Source organism: Podarcis erhardii, assembly GCF_964252035.2.
Source record: "Podarcis erhardii genome assembly, chromosome: 15".
Taxonomy (NCBI): domain Eukaryota; kingdom Metazoa; phylum Chordata; class Lepidosauria; order Squamata; family Lacertidae; genus Podarcis; species Podarcis erhardii.
Window position 1 is genome coordinate 43,872,352 of NC_138505.1, and position 12,128 is coordinate 43,884,479.

A 12,128-nucleotide genomic window follows, 5' to 3' on the forward strand; every position below is an offset into this window, starting at 1 on the left:
CAGTTTCCCATACCAACATATTATACTTAAACCTCCAAATTTAAAATCGCCAAAACTTACAAAAGACAAACAGGAACTGAAGCAAAACAAAAACAAGGACCACCATCATACATTACAATAAATTTGTAACCTATACATCGCCCTCTGCTCATAAATTAATCAAGGATATCAATGGTGGTATCACCTAAAACATAGATCATGGTTTAAAGGGGTTATCCGAGCCACACAGGAGACCGTTTCTCTTCTTTTGGGATAGGACGCTGATCAAGAATCTGGCAACCATGAGTGATCTTAGGGGGTCATCATCAATTAGTAGATATCTCAGTTTGGCTTCAATCGTATCATCGGCAATTCCCTTAAGATATTGAGCAAGAAACTTGCTCCTGGCCGGTAAGTGAAAAGCACAGTCAAAAATTATGTGATGCAACGATTCCGGTGCCCCACAGTTACAATCACATAAGAGCGATATCTGTCCATTGGAGAATCTATTTCTCGGCACGTTCAATGGGAAGGTGTTGAATCTTGCCTTTACAAAGGCATAGCTATGAGCTGAGGAAGTTAAGGAATTCAAATAGTTTGGGAGCCTTAAGAGGGGTAATAAACCAAGATTTAGAGGTGAGCAGGTACCATTGCCCACGACCATTTTCTGCTGCAAGTCCATCTCCTCTAGCTTACAGGTTACTGTTCTTTTAGCTGGGACTATGTCCTGCTCTAGTAATTTGGATGGGGAGATTCCCATTGCCGTAATTTTCAGCTGTAAATTTTTTACCCATGGGCTCTGGAAATCATCTCTCCACATACATTGTATCAAGTACAAGTTTGGGAGATTGTGCCATAGAGATAACCAGTGACAAAGTATGTGCTTCCACAGAGCATTTTCCAGGGATACAATATTAAGTTCCATGCGTAACGCTGTATTACTTACACAGTTGGGCAGTTTCAATATCCCTCTTAAAATCTGTTTTGGAATGACCTCCAGGTGAGATGGGTTGACAAAAGTCCCCCAAATTGAGATGGCATAAGCAATTGTCGGGATCACCTTGGCCTTGAAGACTTTCAGCGCCGATGGGATATGAAGGGCCCCATCGGTGAAGAAGAATCGCAAGATCGCCAAGGAGATAGCTTTGGCTCTATTTGTGACATAGGCTACATGGGCCTTCCATCTGAGGTTATGTTGGAATCTGTAGACTTGTTCGATGACTCTCCCATCAATTCTCCAATTATGGAGTTTCCGGCTCTTTGAGAAAATCAGGATCTTAGATTTTCCATAATTAATTGTAAGGGAATTTGCGTTACAGTATGATCCAAAAAATTTTAAGGCCCTCCTGAGACCTACTCTAGAAAAAGAAAGAATGACTGCGTCATCCGCATATAGTAACAAAGGGCAGCGATAAAGTGCTAGGCGGGGTGCATGAATCCTTTCTTGGGCCTCTATTAGGGGAGTCCTCATGTCGCTTATGAACAAATTGAACAGGAGTGGAGCCAATATACAACCCTGTCGGACACCTCTGTTAATGGGAATTAAATTGGTGAGATCACCCTCCGGGGTGAATCTCACTCTAGCCGCTGAGTTCTCATGGAGTTTGATTATTAGCCAGAGAAGCCTTCTGTCGATGCCCCAGCGGGTGAGTTTTTCCCAGAGGATGCTCCTGGGGATACTATCGAATGCTGCCTTTAGGTCAATGAATGCCACACAGAGTTGGCCACCCTTTGGGGTGGAATATTTCCAGGCAAGATGCTGTAAAATTAGAATATGATTAATTGTTGACTGTTTTGGGCGGAATCCAGCTTGTTCGGGCCCAATTAATTTTTTCTCTTCGGCCCATTGGATAAGTCTGTTCATCAGGAAGCGGGCATACAGTTTCCCCACTATTGAGAGCAGACTGATGTTTCTGTAATTCCCCGGGTCATCTGGTGAGCCCTTTTTGTGGATTGGAATGATAACAGCGTCCTTCCATACTTCCGGGATCATTCCAGAGTTGTTAACTGCATCGAAGATGGTCGCCAGGACCTTGGCCCACCAGTCCGCGTGGTATTTTATAGCTTCTGCCGGGATCAGGTCTGGCCCAGGCACTTTCCCTGTTTTGAGTTTGATGATCAAGTCATGGATGTCTTCCGGATCGGTGGGGGGCCAGAGGGGAAGCTGATCTTGAAATTCGTCTCTTGTGTTAACGATACAGTCAGTTTTGGCAAAGTAATTTTTTAAATAAGATTCCCAAACCGGGGCGGGAATAATAGTTAAAGGGTATCTTTTAGTTCTTTTATTTACCAGGAGCCAAAATTGTCTGGCGTTCCGTGATGATGAGGCTTCTATAATTGCCCGACATTGATTCACTTGCCATTCCAGTCTGGCACCCTTTTGAATTTGCTTGTAGGCCGATTTTGCTTGGAAATATTCTTTTGGCAAGACCGTTGCCCCAGAGGCTTTGTACTCTTTGTAGATGTTACCAAGAAGTTGTCTAGCCTGTTTACAAGCACTGTTGAACCACAATGCACCTATCTTCCTTTGTGTTCGATTTATTTTATGCGTCGGGACAGAGAAAAAAGACGTTAGATCTTCCGACAGATTCGAGAATAGTCTTAGAGTTTGGTCATAATCATGATAATCCTCAATTAAGCCTGAATATGCTTGTTTTAGTCCTTGTTGGAAATATGCTGAGAATTTTTGAGCCTGTAGTTCGGACCATTTTACACTTTTGACTTGCAGTACTGAATTCGTAATCAAATGTGTTAGATGTCTGTCTCCATCTGGGGTCCAGTCTATAATCATTATGGTGACCAATGGTAGGTGGTCGCTCAGTTGAATATTTTCAACTTTAAAATGGGAAAATTTGGGGAATATATCATGAGATACCAGCATATAGTCCAGGACACTGTTTGCAGAGGAGCTTATGTGTGTGAACTCACCCGGTACGTCAGGCGGGCAGTTCCCGTTTAGAATCACTAAGTTTAAACGTAGTACCAATTGGTAAAGAAGGGTTCCTGCTTCATTTACCCTTTTGTCTTTGGAAAGTCTTTGATTATGAAGGGAGAGATCATTAATGAATTCTGGGGTTATCCACCATTTGGCTTTGATTAAGGACTCCCAATTTGTTGCAATGCGAGCATTGAAATCCCCTGCTATAACATTGGGTATATTGGGGTATTTGGAGTGACAAAGAATAAGATGTTCCTCCAAGATTCCCCATTTATTGTATAAGTCTGCAATGTTGCCTCCAGGAGGAAGATAAACATTTGTTATAGCAAGTTCGAAGTTTTTCCCCGTAATCAGGGCTGTAATTGCAAGGGTGGAAGCATTTACAAGCGTGAGTTTTGCCCGTATTTTCAAGGAAATTGCTATAACTAATCCTCCACTAGGCCGGCCTCCTTTAGTAGACGGGCATGCCGGTAATGATATAGCATCAAAACCATTAATATTTACTCTCCCCTCTTCCCATGTTTCCTGCAGGAGAATTACTTGGTGTGAGTTTATTAGTTTTACAAAATCCGGGTCAGATTTTTTCCCCTTTCAACCTGCTATGTTCCAGCTTAAAAGGGAGAACGGGGGAGAATTTGACTGAGGTTTGGGTAGTCACAATGGAGAAGGGGGGAACACTGATCTTGGTGGATTGTCAAATTTGAAGAAGTCAGTAATTTTCCTTTGGCTAATAGTAAATGACTTCTCTCCTTTTGGCGCAGGTGTGCCTCTTGAGCTATTTCTAATTATGCTCTGCTTGCCCGGTCCTATAGGGGTAGTGTCCTGGTTTGGTCTAGTCTCCTCTCTGAAATCCCTTGTTTTATCAGAGAGCTTGTCATCTAGGGGAGCAGAGATTAAGTCGGTACAAGTTTTAACTATTATTGGATTTTCCTTCCGTGGGCATATCATCTTATTTATATGGCCCAAGGGGTCTTCTGTCCAGTCCGTATCGATAGCAGATTGAACTTCCAAATCATCAGCTAGAGATTCTCTGTCCGATAATGATGACTCCAGGTCAGGCATTGAGGAATGTGTCGAAATTTTGTTTATATTTTGAGAGAGGGGTTGAGCTTCATGGCTGGGGTTGGGGCCTTTCCTCACCCATTTACCTCTCTGTTGAATGTTAGGAGGGCATAGGAAAATATCTGCTTGTCTGTCACTGTACCTAGACAGAGGAAGAGGAATGACTGGCCAGGCAGGGCCAGACTCTGGTAATATGGTACCCTGAGCAAGGACAACGTTGGGCACCACCCACTAAATATTTCTTATTTTCACAATAATTCCTTTTGGTGCAGTTGCTTTTTATGGATCTTCTCAGTAGATGCTCGTATCAGTATAGGGATGATGATGCTCCTCTTCTGCTCAGTGCCCTGGTGGGGGGGGGGAGCTGCCTGCCATGCCCTGAGTCTGCTTCTGGGCCAGGGAGGCAGCTGTGCCAGCATTGGTCTGCCAGCCCTGCCCTGGTGCAGAGGCCATCTGTTTGCCTCCATGCTGCAGTCAGAAATCTCAGCTTGGTGTTAGATGGGAGGCGTGTGGATTTATTGCAAGACAAAGACCCATCAGGCTTAAATAAATGGAAGGCGGGTATTTACAAAGCCTTCAGTGAGCTCAAGTGGTAAATAAAGTTGTGGAACTAGCTCTTGCCTAAACCGCAAAGCGGCTTTTGGCAAGGGAATTTCTCTCTGATCCCTTCAAGCAAGTCGGAGGGAGGAGGTTACAGATAGGTAGCCGTGTTGGTCTGCCATAGTCAAAACAAAACAAATTCCTTCCAGTAGCACCTTAAAGACCAACTAAGTCAGTTCTTGGTATGAGCTTTCGTGTGCATGCACACTTCTTCAGATACACTGAAACAGAAGTTTCCAGACCCTTCTATATAGTGAGAAGGTGGGGAGGGGTATTACTCAGAAGGGTGGTGGGAATGGGTGATTGGCAGATAGCTGTGATGAGCCTGTTGACGACTCTTAACGACTGCAATAGGTCTTACAGGAAAAAGCAAGGGGTGAAAAGGTGAAAAATGGCTTTGTCATGTATAATGAGATAAGAATCCAAGGTCTTTGTTCAGACCAGGTTTCTCCATGGTTTTAAGTTTGGTGATAAGTTGTAATTCAGCAGCTTCTCTTTCCAGTCTATTTCTAAAATTCCTTTGTAGTAAAACAGCTACTTTGAGATCTTGTATAGAATGTCCTGGGAGATTGAAGTGTTCTCCTACTGGTTTCTCTGTCTTGTGATTCCTGATGTCCGATTTATGTCCGTTTATTCTTTGGCGTAAGGTCTGACCTGTTTGTCCAATATAGAGAGCTGAAGGACACTGTTGGCATTTTATGGCATACACAATGTTGGACGATGAGCAATTAAATAGTCCCGAGATGGTATGTGTGATGTTGTTGGGGCCAGTAATGGTGTTGTCCGGGTGTATGTGGCAGCAAAGTTGGCATCTGGGTTTAGTGCAGGCTCTGGTGCCAGTGTCCGTGTTAGGTCTGGTTGTAGTATTATTGTGGGTTAGGAGTTGTTTAAGACTGGGTGGCTGTCTGTAGGCAATGAAAGGTCTTCCTCCCAGAGCTTGAGAAAGAGAACTGTCATTGTCCAGGAGAGGTTGCAGATCTCTGATGATGCGTTGTACTGTTTTAACTTGGGAGCTGTATGTGATGACTAGAGGTGTTCTGTTATTTTCTTTTTTGGGTCTGTCTTGCAGCAAGTTCTCTCTGGGTATCAGTCTGGCTCTGTTGATCTGTTGTCTAACTTCATCTGTTGGGTATTTTAGTTCTAAAAAGGTTTGCTGTAGATCTCTTAGATGAGAGTCTCTGTCTGTAGAATTGGAACAGATGCGGCTGTAACGTAGTGCCTGGCTATATACAATGGACTGTTTGGTATGTTTGGGATGGTAGCTAGAGGCATGTAGATATGTTTGTTGGTCAGTTGGTTTATGGTATAAGGTGGTGTCTATGTTCCCATCCTGTATTTTTATAGTAGTGTCCAAAAAATGTATTTCTTGGACATGTATTTGGAAATGTATTTCTTGGAAATACATTGGAAATGTATTTCTTGGAAATGTATTTTTTTCTCTTTCTCAAGCTCTGGGAGGAAGACCTTTCATTGCCTACAGACAGCCACCCAGTCTTAAACAACTCCTAACCCACAATAATACTACAACCAGACCTAACACGGACACTGGCACCAGAGCCTGCAATAAACCCAGATGCCAACTTTGCTGCCACATACACCCGGACAACACCATTACTGGCCCCAACAACATCACACATACCATCTCGGGACTATTTAATTGCTCATCGTCCAACATTGTGTATGCCATAAAATGCCAACAGTGTCCTTCAGCTCTCTATATTGGACAAACAGGTCAGACCTTACGCCAAAGAATAAACGGACATAAATCGGACATCAGGAATCACAAGACAGAGAAACCAGTAGGAGAACACTTCAATCTCCCAGGACATTCTATACAAGATCTCAAAGTAGCTGTTTTACTACAAAGGAATTTCAGAAATAGACTGGAAAGAGAAGCTGCTGAATTACAACTTATCACCAAACTTAAAACCATGGAGAAACCTGGTCTGAACAAAGACCTTGGATTCTTATCTCATTATACATGACAAAGCCATTTTTCACCTTTTCACCCCTTGCTTTTTCCTGTAAGACCTATTGCAGTCGTTAAGAGTCGTCAACAGGCTCATCACAGCTATCTGCCAATCACCCATTCCCACCACCCTTCTGAGTAATACCCCTCCCCACCTTCTCACTATATAGAAGGGTCTGGAAACTTCTGTTTCAGTGTATCTCCGCAGGCAGCTGGATCGAGGCGGGTCGGGGCTGCTGATTCTTCTAGATCTGTCAGCAGCCTTCGACATGGTCGATCACGAACTCCTGGACCACCGCCTTGCCGACCTGGGGATCCAGGGCACAGTCCTTCAATGGCTGCGCTCGTTTCTCTCTGGTCGGGGACAGAGGGTGGCGCTTGGGGGGGAATTGTCATCGCGCCACTCCTTGGTGTGTAGAGTGCCTCAGGGTGCGATTCTCTCCCCGATGCTTTTTAACATCTTTATGCGCCCCCTCGCCCAGCTTGTCCGGAGTTTTGGGCTGGGCTGCCATCAGTATGCTGATGACACCCAACTCTATCTGTTGATGGATGGCCATCCTGACTCGGCCCCGGACACACTGGCGAGATGCCTGGAAGCTGTGGCTGGATGGTTACGTGGGAGCCGGTTGAAGTTAAATCCTTCGAAGACAGAGGTCCTCTGGCTGGGCCGGGACGATATGGGATTGAGGGGGCAACTCCCATCTCTTGCGGGGGTGCAATTAGTGCCAGCACCGTCCGTTAAGAGTTTGGGTGTAATCTTCGATACCTCCCTCTCTATGGAGGCGCAGATTACAGCTATAACAAAGGCGGCATTTTTTCATCTCCGCCAAGCTAAGCAGTTGGCCCCTTATCTCTCTCGCCCTGACCTAGCCACCGTGATCCATGCGACGGTCACCTCCAGATTGGATTATTGTAACTCGCTCTACGTGGGGCTGCCCTTGAGACTGACCCAGAAACTCCAGCGGGTGCAGAATGCCGTGGCGAGACTCCTTATGGGGTCTTCGCTGCGAGATCACATTCACCCAGTACTATACCAGCTGCACTGGCTCCCGGTGGAGTACAGGATCAGGTTTAAGGTGCTGGTTTTAACCTTTAAAGCCCTATACGGCCTAGGACCCTCGTACCTACGGGACCGCCTCTCCTGGTATGCCCCACAGAGAAACCTACGGTCTGCAAATAATAACATCCTCAAGGTCCCCGGCCTCAGAGAGGTTAGGCTGGCCTCAACTAGAGCCAGGGCCTTCTCGGCTGCGGCTCCAATCTGGTGGAACGCTCTGTCACAAGAGACTAGGGCCCTGCGGGACCTGACATCTTTCCGCAGGGCCTGCAAGACAGAGTTGTTCCACCAGGCCTTTGGTCAGGGCGCAGCCTGACTCCCTCCTCTGGCAACCTGCACAGAATATTGCTTAATCGGTTGCCACTAATTTGATTTTAATTTTTATAATGAATATTTTGAATGTGTGATTATTTGATTATTTGATTATTTGATTATTGTTAGCCGCCCTGAGCCCGGCTTCGGCTGGGGAGGGCGGGATATAAATAAAATTTATTATTATTATTATTATTATCTGAAGAAGTGTGCATGCACACGAAAGCTCATACCAAGAACTGACTTAGTTGGTCTTTAAGGTGCTACTGGAAGGAATTTGTTTGGAGGGAGGAGGGCGACTGATGCTAAAGGAGCTGCTCCGTAGGAATCTATGCTGTCTGTCCTATTATCAGATGTGATTTGCCTGCTGTAGCTACTCGGCAGCATTTTGTGCATGCTCAGAGACATTTGTTTTCTCCATCAGTTTCTAGTGTATAACAAAGCTGTCCACTGCCTCATCTTCCTGTCCCTCCCTTCCCCCTATGCCACCCCCCCCACAAAAGATCACGGCAGCATGCATATAATTCCTTTTTTAATCATCATCTGTAGGGAAGTCTATACTGAGAGCCAGAGATTTGCTCAAGGCCTCCCAGTTTCCTGGCTTGAGAGGATATCTACACCTGGATCTTCACTGGCTAATCACAACCATCTCTCTGTTCCCCTGACTTGCTCCCTTGCTTTATCCTCCATTGCCAGACATCTCTCCACCCTCAACGTGTGGAGGGAGGCTTTCATATGTGGAGGGGAAGAATCAGATGCCTTAGGGGACTCACTCATTAGTGGGGTCCTGGCAAGAGGGGGCAGGGGAGACAACAGCTCTGTCCCGGACATCTCGGCTTGAGCCTGCAGGCTGGTCTTCTGCCCATCAGCTGATCTTATTTAATAGAGAGCCAGTTTGTGTCAGGGACTGGGCAGAGGAGGAGTGGTGGAGGCCGCTTCCCCATCCTGACTCTTTCAGGGGAGAGGAAGAGGAGGACAGTGTAGATTTACAACAGGGGTTTGAAGGAGGTAGAAGCTCAGAGGCAGATGAGGGGAAAAACTGGGAAATCACGGGAGAGACAGAGAAGAAGAAGAAGAAGAAGAAGAAGAAGAAGAAGAAGAAGAAGAAGAACAGGAGTAGTAGTAGTAGTAGTAGTAGTAGTAGTTTGGATTTGATATCCCGCTTTATCACTACCCTAAGGAGTCTCAAAGCGGCTAACATTCTCCTTTCCCTTCCTCCCCCACAACAAACACTCTGTGAGGTGAGTGGGGCTGAGAGACTTCAGAGACGTGTGACTGGCCCAAGGTCACCCAGCAGCTGCCTGTGGAGGAGCAGGGAAGAGAACCCGGTTCCCCAGATTACGAGACTACCGCTCTTAACCACTACACCACACTGGCTCTCTGAGCATGCACATCCTTCTGACACGCTGTCATTAGAAAGCATTCCAGACCCTCCATCACCAAGAACCCTGTGAGCCTTAAAAGTAGGAGAGCAAAGAGCTCAGAGGGCACATAGCAGCACCTGTAGAGGAGACGATGACCAATGAGGAAGTGGGAAAGAAGGAGGGGTGGAGATTCACTTGGGACAACGCCATTATCCAAGAGGCTGGGGTCCATAGCCTCTCTGTGTAAAGATTAAAATAAAAAGGACTGCAATGAACTTTTCCTTGTCTTTATCGTTGACAGCATCCTGGCAGTGGCATGTACAGCATGTGAGCATTCAACATTAAATGTGCTTAGATGCTTGAGATGCTTTGAAATGTTTTCAACTGGTTTTAAATGTTTTTAGTGTCATAGAAATTATAGAAAAAATAGAATTAAAATTTGAAATGTGTGTGAGAAAGGCTGAACAAGTGAAGGTTGGAAAGTGAAGGTTGTGATTGTGGGAGAAGCTTCTGAGAAGGACAGAATGAGACACATGCAGGAGCTGTTGCTATGACTGTTGAGGGCAAAGGAAGGAGGGAAAGATAAGAAAGTTGTGATGCCTTGTGATTAAACCAGTATAAGCTGGAAGATGGAAGTCCTGCCATAGAACTGCCGCTTTGCTTCCCTTTGCTTGTAAGTGTATACATGTTTGTGCCTTTGCTATATTTGTGTTGCCACCTCTCAACTCCTTGCTGGCTGAGGTTGTGTTACACTGGCCTTGCAACACCTAAATAAATGTCCTGCTTGACTGACAATTGGACTCTGGCCATCCACAATTCAGGAGCAGCCACTGAAAGGGCTCCCCTGGGTCATTCCCAGCTGTGCCTCTGGTTTGAATGGGACCAAGATGGGACCAGAGAGAGAAGGTGCTCACCTGAGGATCTCAGCATATGGCAAAGCCATCTGTCAGGTAGCCTGGGCCTGAGCATCCCCATCCATTGTGTGGAGGATGAGCTATAGGGTCTGAGCAGCAGGTTTTGCTGCATCACAGAGAATGTCTGCTTAGTTATTAAAAAGTCTTTATCCCTTTCCTTTCCTTGCCTGCTTGCCTTTATCATATAGAACTGTAAGGTCAGAAGGGATCCCGGGGGTTATCTAGTCCAACTGCACTTTCACCAAGGAACTGGCTAGAGATAATTTACTTTATTATTTACTAAACAATATTTATATATTGCTCAACTGTAGGAAAAGCCTCTAAGTGGTTTACAAAAATATAATATAAAATATCAACATGTCAAAAGCAAGTATTGAAAAATATTCAAAAGATAAGGGCAGTGGTTAAAATCAGTGCAGCTTTGAAAGGTCCATTCTGCCATTTTGACTCAAAATGATATTCAGAACGTCCGGGTCAGCGCCATTGGCGAATGGCGGAGTTCCTCCGACTGGAGGAACGGGCTCTGTGAAAATTGGGTCTTCCCACCACGGCGAAGGCGGGGACCCGCTAGAAATCCCAGGCGGAGAAGCCTGGGAACGTGGGGTTCGGCAGAGCACCAAGAGCGCCTTCCCTACTCGCGGGGAAACCCCTCTTTGGGGCTCCGGAGCGGAGTGGGGTGAGCAGCGCGGTGCTGCGAACCGATTGCTACTTTCACGGAGGGAAGCCACACAGCCATCGCCGGAGAGCGTTGACTTTTTCCTGATGACAATTGGACTCTAAACAAGTACCCATGAGTAAAAACGGAAGATTTGATCAAGAAATTTATGAAATTCATGAATTAGGCAACGAAGCGGGAAGGTCTAAACAGGAAGTCCGCCTTCCACTTTTTGTAAATAGACTGAAGCAAAGATTTTGCAAGCTAAATAGCCTGGAAAATTGATTTAAAGATTGAAATTTCCTGCATTTACAACCAATAAAATCCCCTTGGCAGCAGGAGAAAAGGGGGAAAAATTTTTGACCGTCTAAGCCTGCAGAGAGAGAGTAAAGGAATATAAATTTCCATCGTCCCAAATCTGGGGATGGGGTGTCAGGACAGAAATTGTTGGAGATGTCCATTGATTGAAAGCGGAACACTTTGACAGATAGTTTTTTTAAAAAAGAGAAACAAATTAACCTCAACGCTGCTTTCTGCATTTCTGTATTTTAAAGAAACAAAGTATTTGAAAATCGAAAGCAAATTTCCCTTTGTTGGATACATCTTAAAGTTGGACATAAATAGAAATTGTGTCCCCTAGAGGGAGCTTGTCAGTTTGTTGCTGCAGTTTACAGGGAGACTTTACAGCTGTGAGAATCAGACCGTGGGACCAGTTGCTTGACCTTGAACAGAAATGCGCTGGGAGGAAGTTCTGGTGTCTGCCCTTGGCAAAACAAATGCTATGCTGAAGCAGTTGCATGAGAATGAACTTGATGAATGAAAAGTTGGACTTTATGACTGCTGTAGCCAGTGAATATGAACTAACAGGAAACAAAGATAAAGAAATCTTACAGCAACCAACTCAGGAAACTGGCTTGACAGGGCAAGCCCAAGGGCAGATGAAGATGGAAGAGGTTGCGATTGCACCTCGAATGATATAAATGGAGAGATCCAAAGTCCTGCATGACCAAAAGCCGCAGTATTGGAAGATTGAACTTGGAGTGTGTCTGGAAGTGTCTGGAGTCAAGGAAGCTCTTAGTTCTGGTGGGACTGAAACAAGTTGACAACTATTTTTGGAATAACTATTTTTTGGATTACAAAATTAATCTAGGGGAGTGGGACTGTGGGGAATGGGCTAGCTTGATGAAAGAAAATGGAGATTACTACTGGCTGGAATTCCCCGGAGACCCACTCCCCAAGGAGAAAGGGAAGAAACTACAAAAGAAACCAACAAGGGAC

General features: G+C 45.3%; 1 protein-coding gene across 1 annotated transcript in view; it reads right to left on the minus strand.

Annotated features, from left to right (window-relative positions):
* SEZ6L (seizure related 6 homolog like) overlaps positions 1 to 12,128 on the minus strand; it is a 193,078-nt gene that overhangs the window by 24,313 nt on the left and 156,637 nt on the right.